Below are 11,761 nucleotides of genomic sequence, written 5' to 3'. Positions count from 1 at the left end.
ATAAATGAAATGATAAACCATTAAGCAGACTCATCGAGAAAAAGAGAGGACTGAAATTAATAAAATTAGAAATGAAAAAGGAGAAGTTACAACAGACACCACAGAAATACAAAGTATCCTAAGAGACTACTACAAGCAAGTCTATGCCAATAAAATGGACAACCTGGAAGAAATGGACAAATTCTTAGAAAGGTATAACCTTCCAAGACTGAACCAGGAAGACATAGAAAATATGAGCAGACCAATTACGAGTAATGAAATTGAAACTGTGATTAAAAATCTTCCAACAAACAAAAGTCCAGGACCAGATGGCTTCACAGGTGAAGTCTATCAAACATTTATAGAAGAGCTAACACCCATCCTTCTAAAACTCTTCCAAAAACTTGCAGAGGAAGGAACACTTCCAAATTCATTCTACAAGGCCACCACCACCCTGATAAAGCAGACAGAGATACTACAAAAAAAGAAAATTACAAGCCAATATCACTGATGAACATAGATGCAAAAATCCTCAACAAAATACTAGCAAACAGAATCCAACAACACATTAAAAGGATCATAACCATGATCAAGTGGGATTTACCCCAGGGATGCAAGGATTCTTCAATATACACAAATCAATCAATGTGATACACCATATTAACAAACTAGAGAAGAAAAACCATACAATCATCACAATAGATGCAGACAAGGTTTTGACAAAATTCAACACCCATTTTTGATAAAAACTCTCCAGAAAATGGGTATAGAGGGAACTTACCTCAATATAATAAAGGCCATATATGACAAACCCACAACAAACATCATTCTCAAAGGTGAAAAACTGAAAGCATTTCCTCTAAGATCAGGAAAAAGACAAGTACGTCCACTCTCACCATTATTCTTCAACATAGTTTGGGAAGTCCTAGCCACGGCAATCAGAGAAGAAAAGGAAATAAAGGGAATATAAATTGGAAAAGAAGAAGTAAAACTGTCACTGTTTGCAGATGATATGATACTATACATAGAGAATCCTAAAGATGCCACCAGAAAACTACTAGAGCTAATCAATGAATTTGGTAAGGTTGCAGGATACAAAATGAATGCACAGAAATTTCTTGCATTCCTATACAGTAGTGATGAAAAATGTGAAAAAGAAATGACGGAAACACTCCCATTTACTACTGCAATGAAAAGAATAAATACCTAGGAATAGAGCTTCCCTGGTGGTGCAGTGGTTGAGAGTCCGCCTGCTGATGCAGGGGACATGCGTTCATGCCCTTGTCCAGAAGATCCCACATGCCGTGGAGCAGCTGGGCCCTAAGCCATGGCCGCTGAGCCTGTGCGTCCAGAGCCTGTGCTCCACAACGGGAGAGGCCACAACAGTGAGAGGCCCGCGTACCACAAAAAACAAAACAAACAAAAACCCCCCCCAAAAACCTAGGAATAAACCTACCTAGGGAGACAAAAGACCTGTATGCAGAAAACTGTAAGACTGATGAAAGAAATTAAAGATGATACCAAGAGATGTAGAGATATACCATGTTCTTGGATTGGATGAATCAATATTGTGAAAATGACTATACTACCCAAAGAAGTCTATGGATTGCTTTCCCTATGAAATTATCAATGGCATTTTTTACAGAACTAGAACAAAAAATCTTAAAACTTGTATGGAGTCAGAAAAGACCCCGAATAGCCAAAGCAGTCTTGAGGGAAAAAACGGAGCTGAAGGAATCAGACTCCCTGACTTCAGACTATACTATAAAGCTACAGTAATCAAGACAGTATGGTACTGGCACAAAAACAGAAATAGAGATCAATGGAACAGGATAGAAAGCCAAGAGACAAACTCTCACACCTATGGTCAACTAATCTATGTCAAAGGAAGCAAGGATATACAGTGGAGAAAAGACAACCTCTTCAATAAGTGATTCTGGGAAAACTTAGACAGCTACATGTAAAAGAATGAAATTAGCACACTCTCTAACACCATACACAAAAACAAAATGGATTAGAGGCCTAAATGTAAGACTGGACACTATAAAACTCTTAGAGGAAAACATAGGAAGAACACTCTTTGACATAAATCACAGAAAGATCTTTTTTGATCCACCTCCTAGAATAATGGGAATAAAAACAAAAATAAACAAGTGTGACCTAATGAAACTTAAAAGCTTTTGCAAAGCAAAGGAAACTACACACAGGACAAAAAGACAACCTTCAGAATGGGAGAATATATTTGCAAACGAATCAACAGACAAAGGATTAAACTCCAAAATATATAAACAGCTCATGCAGCTCAATATTAAAAAAACCAACAAGCCAATGAAAAAATGGGCAGAAGACCTAAATAGACATTTCTCCAAAGAAGACATACAGATGGCCAAGAAGCACATGAAAAGCTGCTCAACATCACTAATTTTTAGAGAAATGCAAATCAAAACTACAATGAGGTGTCACCTCACACCAGTCAGAACGGCCATCATCTACAAAATCTACAAACAACAAATGCTGGAGAGAGTGTGGAGACAAGGGAACACTCTTGTACTGTTGGTGGGAATGTAAATTGATACAGCCACTATGGAGAACAGTATGGAAGTTCCTTAAAAAACTAAAAATAGAATTACCATAAAACCCAGCAATCCCACTACTGGGCATATAGCAAGAGAAAACCATAATTCAAAAAGACACATGCACCCCAATGTTCATTGCAGCACTATTTAAAATAGCTAGGTCATGGATGCCACCTAAATACCCATTGATAGATGAATAGATAAAGAAGATGTGGTACATATATTCAATGGAATATTACTCAGCCTTAAAAAGGAATGAAATTGGGTCATTTGTAGAGACGTGGATGAATCTAGAGACTGTTATACAGAGTGAAGTTTGTCAGAAAGAGAAAAACAAATATCGTATATTAATGCACATATGTGGAGCCTAGAAAAATGGTACAGACGAACCAGTTTGCAGGGCAGAAATTGAGACACAGATGTGGCGAACAAACGTATGGACAACAAGGGGGGAAAGCGGCAGGGGCAAGGGGGTGGTGTGATGAATTGGGAGATTGGGATTGACATATATACACTAATAAGTATAAAATGGATAACTAATAAGAACCTACTGTATAAAAAAATAAATTAAATAAAATTCAAAAACAAATTCTATCAGGGAAATACCAAAAAGGAAAACAAGGTAGTAAATTGACATCAACAGGTAAGATTCAATGTGGTCTTGTTACATTGATAAAATTCACAATTTTACTATTATGCATTAAAATATTTGAAATAAAAATTGTTTGCAATCTTAAGAGGAAGTAAATAAAAGGTAATCATTATAGAGATTTACCTCACTCTCAGTATTAACCTATCAAGAAGGATTAGCAATAAATAACACTCTAGAGGATCTGAATACCATACTTAATAAAAATGATTTATGAATTAAAAATCAACACCTATCCTTTAGAAGCATAGAATATGCGATTATAATCAGCATCCAAGGGATACTGGAAATATACACTATTTACTAGACTAAAAAACAAAATCAAAACCCAAAAAAACCACAGTATGGGGCTTCCCTGGTGGCTCAGTGGTTAAGAATCCATCTGCCAATGCAGGGAACATGGGTTCGAGCCCTGGTCCAGAAGATCCCACATGCCGCGGAGCAATAAGCCCGTGCACCACAACTACTGAGCCCACACGCCACAACTACTGAAGCCTGTGCATCTAGAGCCTGTGCTCTACAACAAGAGAAGCCACCACAATGAGAAGTCCATGCACCACAACGAAGAGCAGCTCCCTGCTTGCCACAACTAGAGAAAGCCCACGTGCATCAACGAAGACCCAACGCAGCCAAAAAATAAATAAATAAAATAAAGTAACATAAATAAATTAAAAAAAAAAACAACCCACAGTATGTTTGCAGAAGCAGAAAACATCCAGGCCACTTTCTCTGAGCATATTGCAGTAAAAGCTATAGGCGAAAATAAAAGTTTAAATTAAAAAAATAAAAATTAGCTACTTGGAAAAAAATTTTAAATCACCCTCCTAAATAACATTTAAGGGAAAGAAGAAAGAAAAATCAAACCACAACTGTTTAGAAAATAAAAGTATACATCAAAATTTGTGCAATAGTACCAAAACTGTATTCAGAGGAAACTTCATGTCTTTTAAAGTTTTCAAAGTTAGTAAGACATAATGAAAATACATTAACTAATATAACTCAAGAAGTTGAGAAAATAGCAATGAGGTAAAACTAGGGAACATAAATAAAATAAATCAATCAGTTAAAGGTATCAACTAATAAATTAGGATACTAAATATACGTTTAATTTTTACTTATATTAATTTTTAAAGAAAGATCAAACTTTGCCACTATTGAATAATATTTATCATGACAGTATCATAACTTTTCAGGGATTCTGTCAGGAATGATACAACACAAACTCACCTAGATTATCTGATTGTCATACTTGTGACTTTGTTGAAGCCATAGAAACTTTTTATTAAAAAAATTAATAAATCATGAACATTTATTAAGCGAACTTTAAAAAAAATTATTTACTTGTTTATTTATTTAGGGCTGTATTGGGTCTTCATTGCTGCACGCAGGCTTTCTCTAGCTGCAGCGAGCGAGGGCTACTCTTCAATGTGGTGCTCCGGCTTCTCATTGCTGTAGCTTCTCTTGCGGAGCATGGGCTCTAGGCACATGGGCTTCAGTAGTTGTGGCACGTGGGCTCAGTAGTTGTGGCGTACGGGCTTAGTTGCTCCGCGACAAGTGGGATCTTCCTGGACCAGGGATCGAACCCATGTCACCTGCATTGGCAGGCAGATTCTTAACCACTGTGCCACTAGGGAAGTCCAACAAACTTAAAAAACAAATTATTTGGAAAGATTGATACAATGGACAAGTGTCTAGCAAGTGTATCATTAGGAGTGATCATATCCAAGATTTTAGAGATTAAAGGGTTTAAAGAACTTTGGGGAATTAGAAAAGAATTCACAGATTGAGAGAAGAATTAAGAAAAGTTTGATGGGAATAGCATGTTCAACAAATCACACAAAAGAACAGGGAGGGATCATTCAATAAATCATATTAGGATAACTGATTAGTAATTGGGAAGGAAGATACTTAATTTCTTCTTTCACATAATTTACCAAAAATCAATTTACAGTATATTATATGCTTTCTCTAAGGCTGATTTTTTCAGCTTTTTTAACGAAAATTTTTAATTGTGGAAAAATACACATAATATAAAATTAACCATCTTTACCATTTTAAAGTGTATAGTTTATTAGTACTAAATACATTCACATTTTTGTGTATCTAATCTCCAAGACTCTTTCATTTTGGAAAACCTATACTCATTTAACAACATGTCCCCATTCCCTCCTCCCCTCCATCCCTGGCAACCAGCATTCTACTTTTTCTGTTGATGAATTTGATGACTGTAGGTATCTCAAATAAGTGTAAATATATGGTATCTGCCTTTTTGTGATTGGATTACTTCACTTAGCATAATATCCTCAAGATTTATGTATGGTGTAGCATGGGCCAGAATTATCTTGCTTTTTAAGGCTGAATAATATTCCATTGTATGTATATAACATATTTTTCTTATTCATTCATCCATCCATGGACACTACATTTTGGCGATTACAAACAATGCTGCCATGGGAATTCCCTGGCAGTCCAGTGGTTAAGACTCCATGCTTTCACTGCTGTGGGCCTCGGTTCTATCCCTGGTTGGCGAACTAAGATCCTACAAGCCACTCAGTGCAGCAAAAAAAAAACCCCAAAAAACAAAAAAAAACAAATCAAAAAAATAATGCTGCCTTGAACATGGGTGTAATATCTCTTCAAGATCCTGCTTTCAATTCTTTTGGTTATATACCCAGAAGTGGAATTGCTGGATCCCATGGTAATTCTATTTCTAATTTTTGAGGGGAACTGCCATAATATTTTTCATTGTGGCTGCACCATTTTACATTTCCACCAGCAATGCACAAGGGTTCAAATTTCTCCACATCCTCACCAACACTTGTTATTATCTGTTTTTTTGTTTAAATTATAGCCATCCTAACAGATGTGAAGTAGTACCTTATCATGTTTTGATTTTCATTTCCGTAATGACTAGTGACGTTAAGCATCTTTTCATGTGCTTTAATAGCTGTTTGGAGAAATGTCTATTCAAGTCCTTTGCCCATTTTCAAACAGGATTTTTTGTTGTTGAGTTGTATGAGCTCCCTATATATTCTGGATATTAATCCTTATCAGATATGTGATTTGCAAACATTTTTCCCATTCTGTGGGTTGCCTTTTCCTTCTGTTGATTGTGTCCTTTGATGCACAAAAATGTTTAACTTTGATGGAGTCCAAATTTTTCTATTTTTTCTTGTGTTGCCTGTGCCTTTGGTGTCATATCCAAGAAATCATTGCTGAATCCAATGTCATGAAGCTTTTCCCCTATGTTTTCTATGAAGCGTTTTATAGTTTTAGCTCTTACATTTAGGTCTTTCATCCATTTTGAGCTGATTTTTGTATATGGTGTGTGGACTTACAAAATTATTCACAACCTAAAAGTTGAGAGTTTTGCTTAATTCAGTGGGAATTTTTAGGACTTCAAGCCTGGGAGGCAGCATCTCAAGTAACCCTGAGAAAAATACTCTGAGGAGGCTGGGAGGGAGCCAGGTTATATAGATGTTTTGCAACAAAGGGCAAGTAGTCAGGAACATCAAAAGATTATTGTTAATTAAAGAAAACCAGATATCCCAAGTTAAGGAATTTAGCTCTTTTCTATGTATGGGAATATACTCTACGACATAAATCACAGCAAGATCCTTTTTGACCCACCTCCTAGAGAAATGGAAATAAAAACAAAAATAAACAAATGGGACCTAATGAAACTTCAAAGCTTTTGCACAGCAAAGGAAACCATAAACAAGACCAAAAGACAACCCTCAGAATGGAGAAAATATTTGCAAATGAAGCAACTGACAAAGGATTAATCTCCAAGATTTACAAGCAGCTCATGACACTCAATAACAAAAAAACAAACAACCCAATCCAAAAATGGGCAGAAAACCTAATAGACATTTCTCCAAAGAAGATATACAGACTGCCAACAAACACATGAAAGAATGCTCAACATCATTAGTCATTAGAGAAATGCAAATCAAAACTACAATGAGATATCATCTCACACCAGTCAGAATGGCCATCATCAAAAAATCTAGAAACAATAACTGCTGGAGAGGGTGTGGAGAAAAGGGAACACTCTTGCACTGTTGGTGGGAATGTAAATTGATACAGCCACTATGGAGAACAGTATGGAGGTTCCTTAAAAACCTACAAATAGAGCTACCATATGACCCAGCAATCCCACTACTGGGCATATACCCTGAGAAAACCATAATTCAAAAAGAGTCATGTACCAAAATGTTCATTGCAGCTCTATTTACAATAGCCAGGACATGGAAGCAACCTAAGTGTCCATCATCGGATGAACGGATAAAGAAGATGTGGCACACATATACAATGGAATATTACTCAGCCATAAAAAGAAACGAAATTGAGATATTTGTAGTGAGGTGGATGGACCTAGAGTCTGTCATACACAGTGAAGTAAGTCAGAAAGAGAAAAACAAATACCATATGCTAATATATATATATATGGAATCGAAGAAAAAAAAAAAAGGTCATGAAGAACCTAGGGGTAAGACGGGAATAAAGACACAGCCCTACTAGAGAATGGACTTGAGGATATGCGGAGGGGGAAGGTAAACTGTGACATAGAGAGAGAGTAGCATGGATATATATACACTACCAAACGTAAAATAGATAGCTAGTGGGAAGCAGCCGCATAGCACAGGGAGATCAGCTCCGTGGTTTGTGACCACCTAGAAGGGTGGGATAGGGAGGGTGGGAGTGAGGGAGACGCAAGAGGGAAGAGATATGGGAACATATGTATATGTATAACTGATTCACTTTGTTATAAAGCAGAAACTAGCAGACCATTGTAAAGCAATTATGCTCCAATAAAGATGTTAAAAAAATAAATAAATAAAAATAAAATTTAATTGTCTTTTTTAAAAAAAAACAAGAGTCTGGGCTCACTGAACTCATTCTTTTGATATGCACCTCAGCTATCTGGGACCAGTATCCTGAGTTTTCACATCCTGAGTTTCCTCAGGGCTCACTTTGGAGGGCTGCAACTACTGATGACCGTGACATCCTTTGTTTACTGATACATCAGGAAATATTCCACTTCTCAGGGGTTAGGTAAGGGTCCAACTTCATTTTTTTTTTGCATTTGGATATCCAGGTTTCCCAACAACCACTTACTGAAAAGATTCTCATTTCCCCCATTGAACAGTCTTGGCACCCTTGTCAAAAATCACTTGACCATATATGGGTGGCTATTGGCACAAGACCTCAGTTTCCTCAGACATTGCAGCTGACTTCCTCCAGGGCGAATGATCCAAGGTGACACAGCCAAGATGAAGAAGCCATCCGCCATCATTTCTGCAATGTCCTATTCATTACACAGGTCACCACTGCAGCCCCACAACTCCGTTCAAGGTGGGAGGGGATTGCACAGGGGCTGGAGGTGGGGATCACTGGGGACCACCTTGGAGACTGAATACCATACCACATAGATAAAAATATGAGCTAACATGACGGTAGTGCTTATTTTGAGCAAGGCACTGTCCTAATGCATTAATACATTTAATTCTCCCTATAGCCCTATTAGGTAAATATTGTTATTTTACATATGAGAAAACTGAGGCACAGAGAAGTTCAGTTAATGGCCCAAGACTCCACAGCTAGCAGGGATGGAGGCAGAACTTGAACTCAGATGACCTGGTGCCAGAGTACTCCTGTCACACAGGATACACCACTGCCTCAGTGGGCACTGAATTGGTGAGCAGTAAAACAATGAGGATTACATCAAGAGGGTGAGAAAGAAGATAAGGGAAACAAAAATAGAGCAGGGGGGAAAAAAGCAGGGGCTCGGGAGAGAAAACCAGTGAAAAGAAAGGGAGAAAGTAGATCAGTAAAATGGTGATGGTTCAAAATGGAAGCTATAGAAGGCAAGAAGAAAAAGCAGAATAAGACTATAGCTTAAAATTATGCAAAGAAAGATTAAGAGTTTTGGAAAGAACAATCAAGGGAGAAGCACAAAGCTGAAACATATGGAAAAAAGGTTTACAAAGCTATCAAAAAAACTGAAACAAAACACATGCATAAAAGGATAATCAGTGAGAAGGTTAAAAAGGATATAGTAGAGGGTAGGAACATCTTGCTTGAGGCAGCTAAGAGGCTGGAATAGGGTTTTTAGGACACTTGAAGCTCCTCCCCTGTCTGAAAACAGACAGGAAAGCCTCAAGCACCCTCTGCATCTGCAGCCTCCCTCTCTGTGGCTCGCAGTCCACTAGGCTGGGCCCCTCACTGCCACCTCAGGAGGCCTAGGGCAGAGTTTTCTAGAACACTACTTCTCAAAGTGGGGTCTTTGAACCAGCAATATCTCATCGCCAGAGCTTGATTGGAATGCAGAGTCTTATGCCCACTGACTCAGCAATTTACAACTGAGATACAGCAAAAGTTAACATTTTAACATATTTGCTTCAGATCTACCTTTTTTCCTTAATAAAATATTAGAGATATCCATTCCTCTGTTGATGGACATTTAGGTTACTTCTATGTCCTGGCTATTGTAAATAGTGCTGCAATGGACATTGGGGTGCATGTATCTTTTGGAATTATGGTTTCCTCCGGGTATATGCCCAGGATTGGGATTGCTGGGTCATATGGTAGTTCTACTTTTAGTGTTTTTTTATTTTTGTGGTTCGCAGGCCTCTCACGGTTGTGGCCTCTCCCGTTGCAGAGCACAGGCTCCGGACACACAGGCTCGGTGGCCATGGCTCACGGGCCCAGCCGTTCCGCGGCATGTGGGATCTTCCCAGACCGGGGCACGAACCCGTGTCCCCTGCATCGGCAGGCAAACTCTCAACCACTGAGCCTCCAGGGAAGCCCTATTTTTAGTTTTTTAAGGAACCTCCATACTGTTCTCCATAGTGGCTGTATCAATTTACATTCCCACCAACAGTGTAAGAAGGTTCCCTTTTCTCTACACCCTCTCCAGTATTTATTGTTTGTAGATTTTTTGATGATGGCCATTTTGACCAGTGTGAGGTGGTACCTCACTGTAGCTTTGATCTGCATTTCTCTAATAATTAGTGATGTTGAGCATCTTTTTGTGTGCCTCTTGGCCATCTGTATGTCTTCTTTGGAGAAAAGTCTATTTCGGTCTTCTGCCCATTTTTGGATTGGGTTGTTTGGTTTTTTGATATTGAGCTGTGTGAGCTGTTTGTATATTTTGGAGATTAATCCCTTGTCAGTTGCTTCATTTTCAAATATTTTCTCCCACTCAGAGGGTTGGCAAAGCAGAAAGAGAGACACAGACGTAGAGAACAAATGTATGGACACCAAGGGGGGTATGGGGTGGATTGGGAGATTGGGATTGACATATGTATACTACTATGTATGAAGTAGATGGCTGGTGAGTGCCAACTGTATAGCACAGGGAACAAAAAAAAGAGGGTACAGTCTGTTTGCAGGATTTAAGTTAACCTTAAAAATGCATTCCAATATATCAATACATTAGGTGCAGACAAATACTGTTTGATTCCACTTATAGGAGGTACCTAGAATAGTCAAATTCATAGAGTCAGAAAGTACATTGGTAGATGCCACGGGCCAAAAGGGTGCAGTGGGGGGAGTGGGGAGGTGGAACAGGGAGTTAGTGCTTAAAGGGGACAGAGTTTCAGCTTAGGAAGGTGAAAAATTTGGGAGATGGATGATGGTTAGAGTTGCACAACAATGTGAATGTACTTAGTGCCACTGAACAGTACAGTTAAATATAGTTAAAATAGTATGTTTTATATTATGTGACCTTTACCACAATAAAAAATATTTTTTAAAAATTAGAGGTATAGTTTCTTCCCACATCCACTCCCTCTCTCCCCTCAGTTCTCTTTCCTTCCCTTGAGATAGCTGCTAATATGAAGTTGGTATGTTTCCTTTCCTGAAGTTTATTTACACCTTTATTGTAAATGATAGAATAAACACAAAATTTTGTGTGCATTTCAATTTACATAAATATTATCATACCCTAAGTACCTTTCTGCAACTTGCCTCTTTAACTCAGCGCTGAGTCTTTTTGTTTTTTTACCCATACCCCCTACTGCGGAAGCACAGACTCTTAACCACTGGACCACCAGGGAAGTCCAGCATTGAGTCTTTTTTTTTTTTTTTTTTATAAATTTATTTATTCATTTATTTATTTTTGGCTGTGTTGGGTCTTCGTTTCTGTGCGAGGGCTTTCTCTAGTTGTGGCAAGCGGGGGCCACTCTTCATCGCGGTGCGCGGGCCTCTCACTGTCGCGGCCTCTCTTGCTGCGGAGCACAGGCTCCAGACGCGCAGAGCTCAGTATTTGTAGCTCACGGGCCCAGCTGCTCCGTGGCACGTGGGATCTTCCCAGACCAGGGCTTGAACCCGTGTCCCCTGCATTGGCAGGCAGACTCTCAACCACTGCGCCACCAGGGAAGCCCCAGCATTGAGTCTTAAATGTTTGTTTGTGTTAACATATAGAGGCTGAGTTCACTCATTTTAATAGCTGTATAGTATTCCTTTGGTTTAATATTGTGAAATGTATTTATTAGTTCTCTTGAGTAACAGTTGGGCTGTTTCCAATTTTTTGCTATTACAAAAAAAAAAC

The sequence above is a fragment of the Phocoena sinus genome, chromosome 15, assembly GCF_008692025.1.
Source record: "Phocoena sinus isolate mPhoSin1 chromosome 15, mPhoSin1.pri, whole genome shotgun sequence".
Taxonomy (NCBI): domain Eukaryota; kingdom Metazoa; phylum Chordata; class Mammalia; order Artiodactyla; family Phocoenidae; genus Phocoena; species Phocoena sinus.
This window is presented reverse-complemented; position numbering follows the sequence as displayed.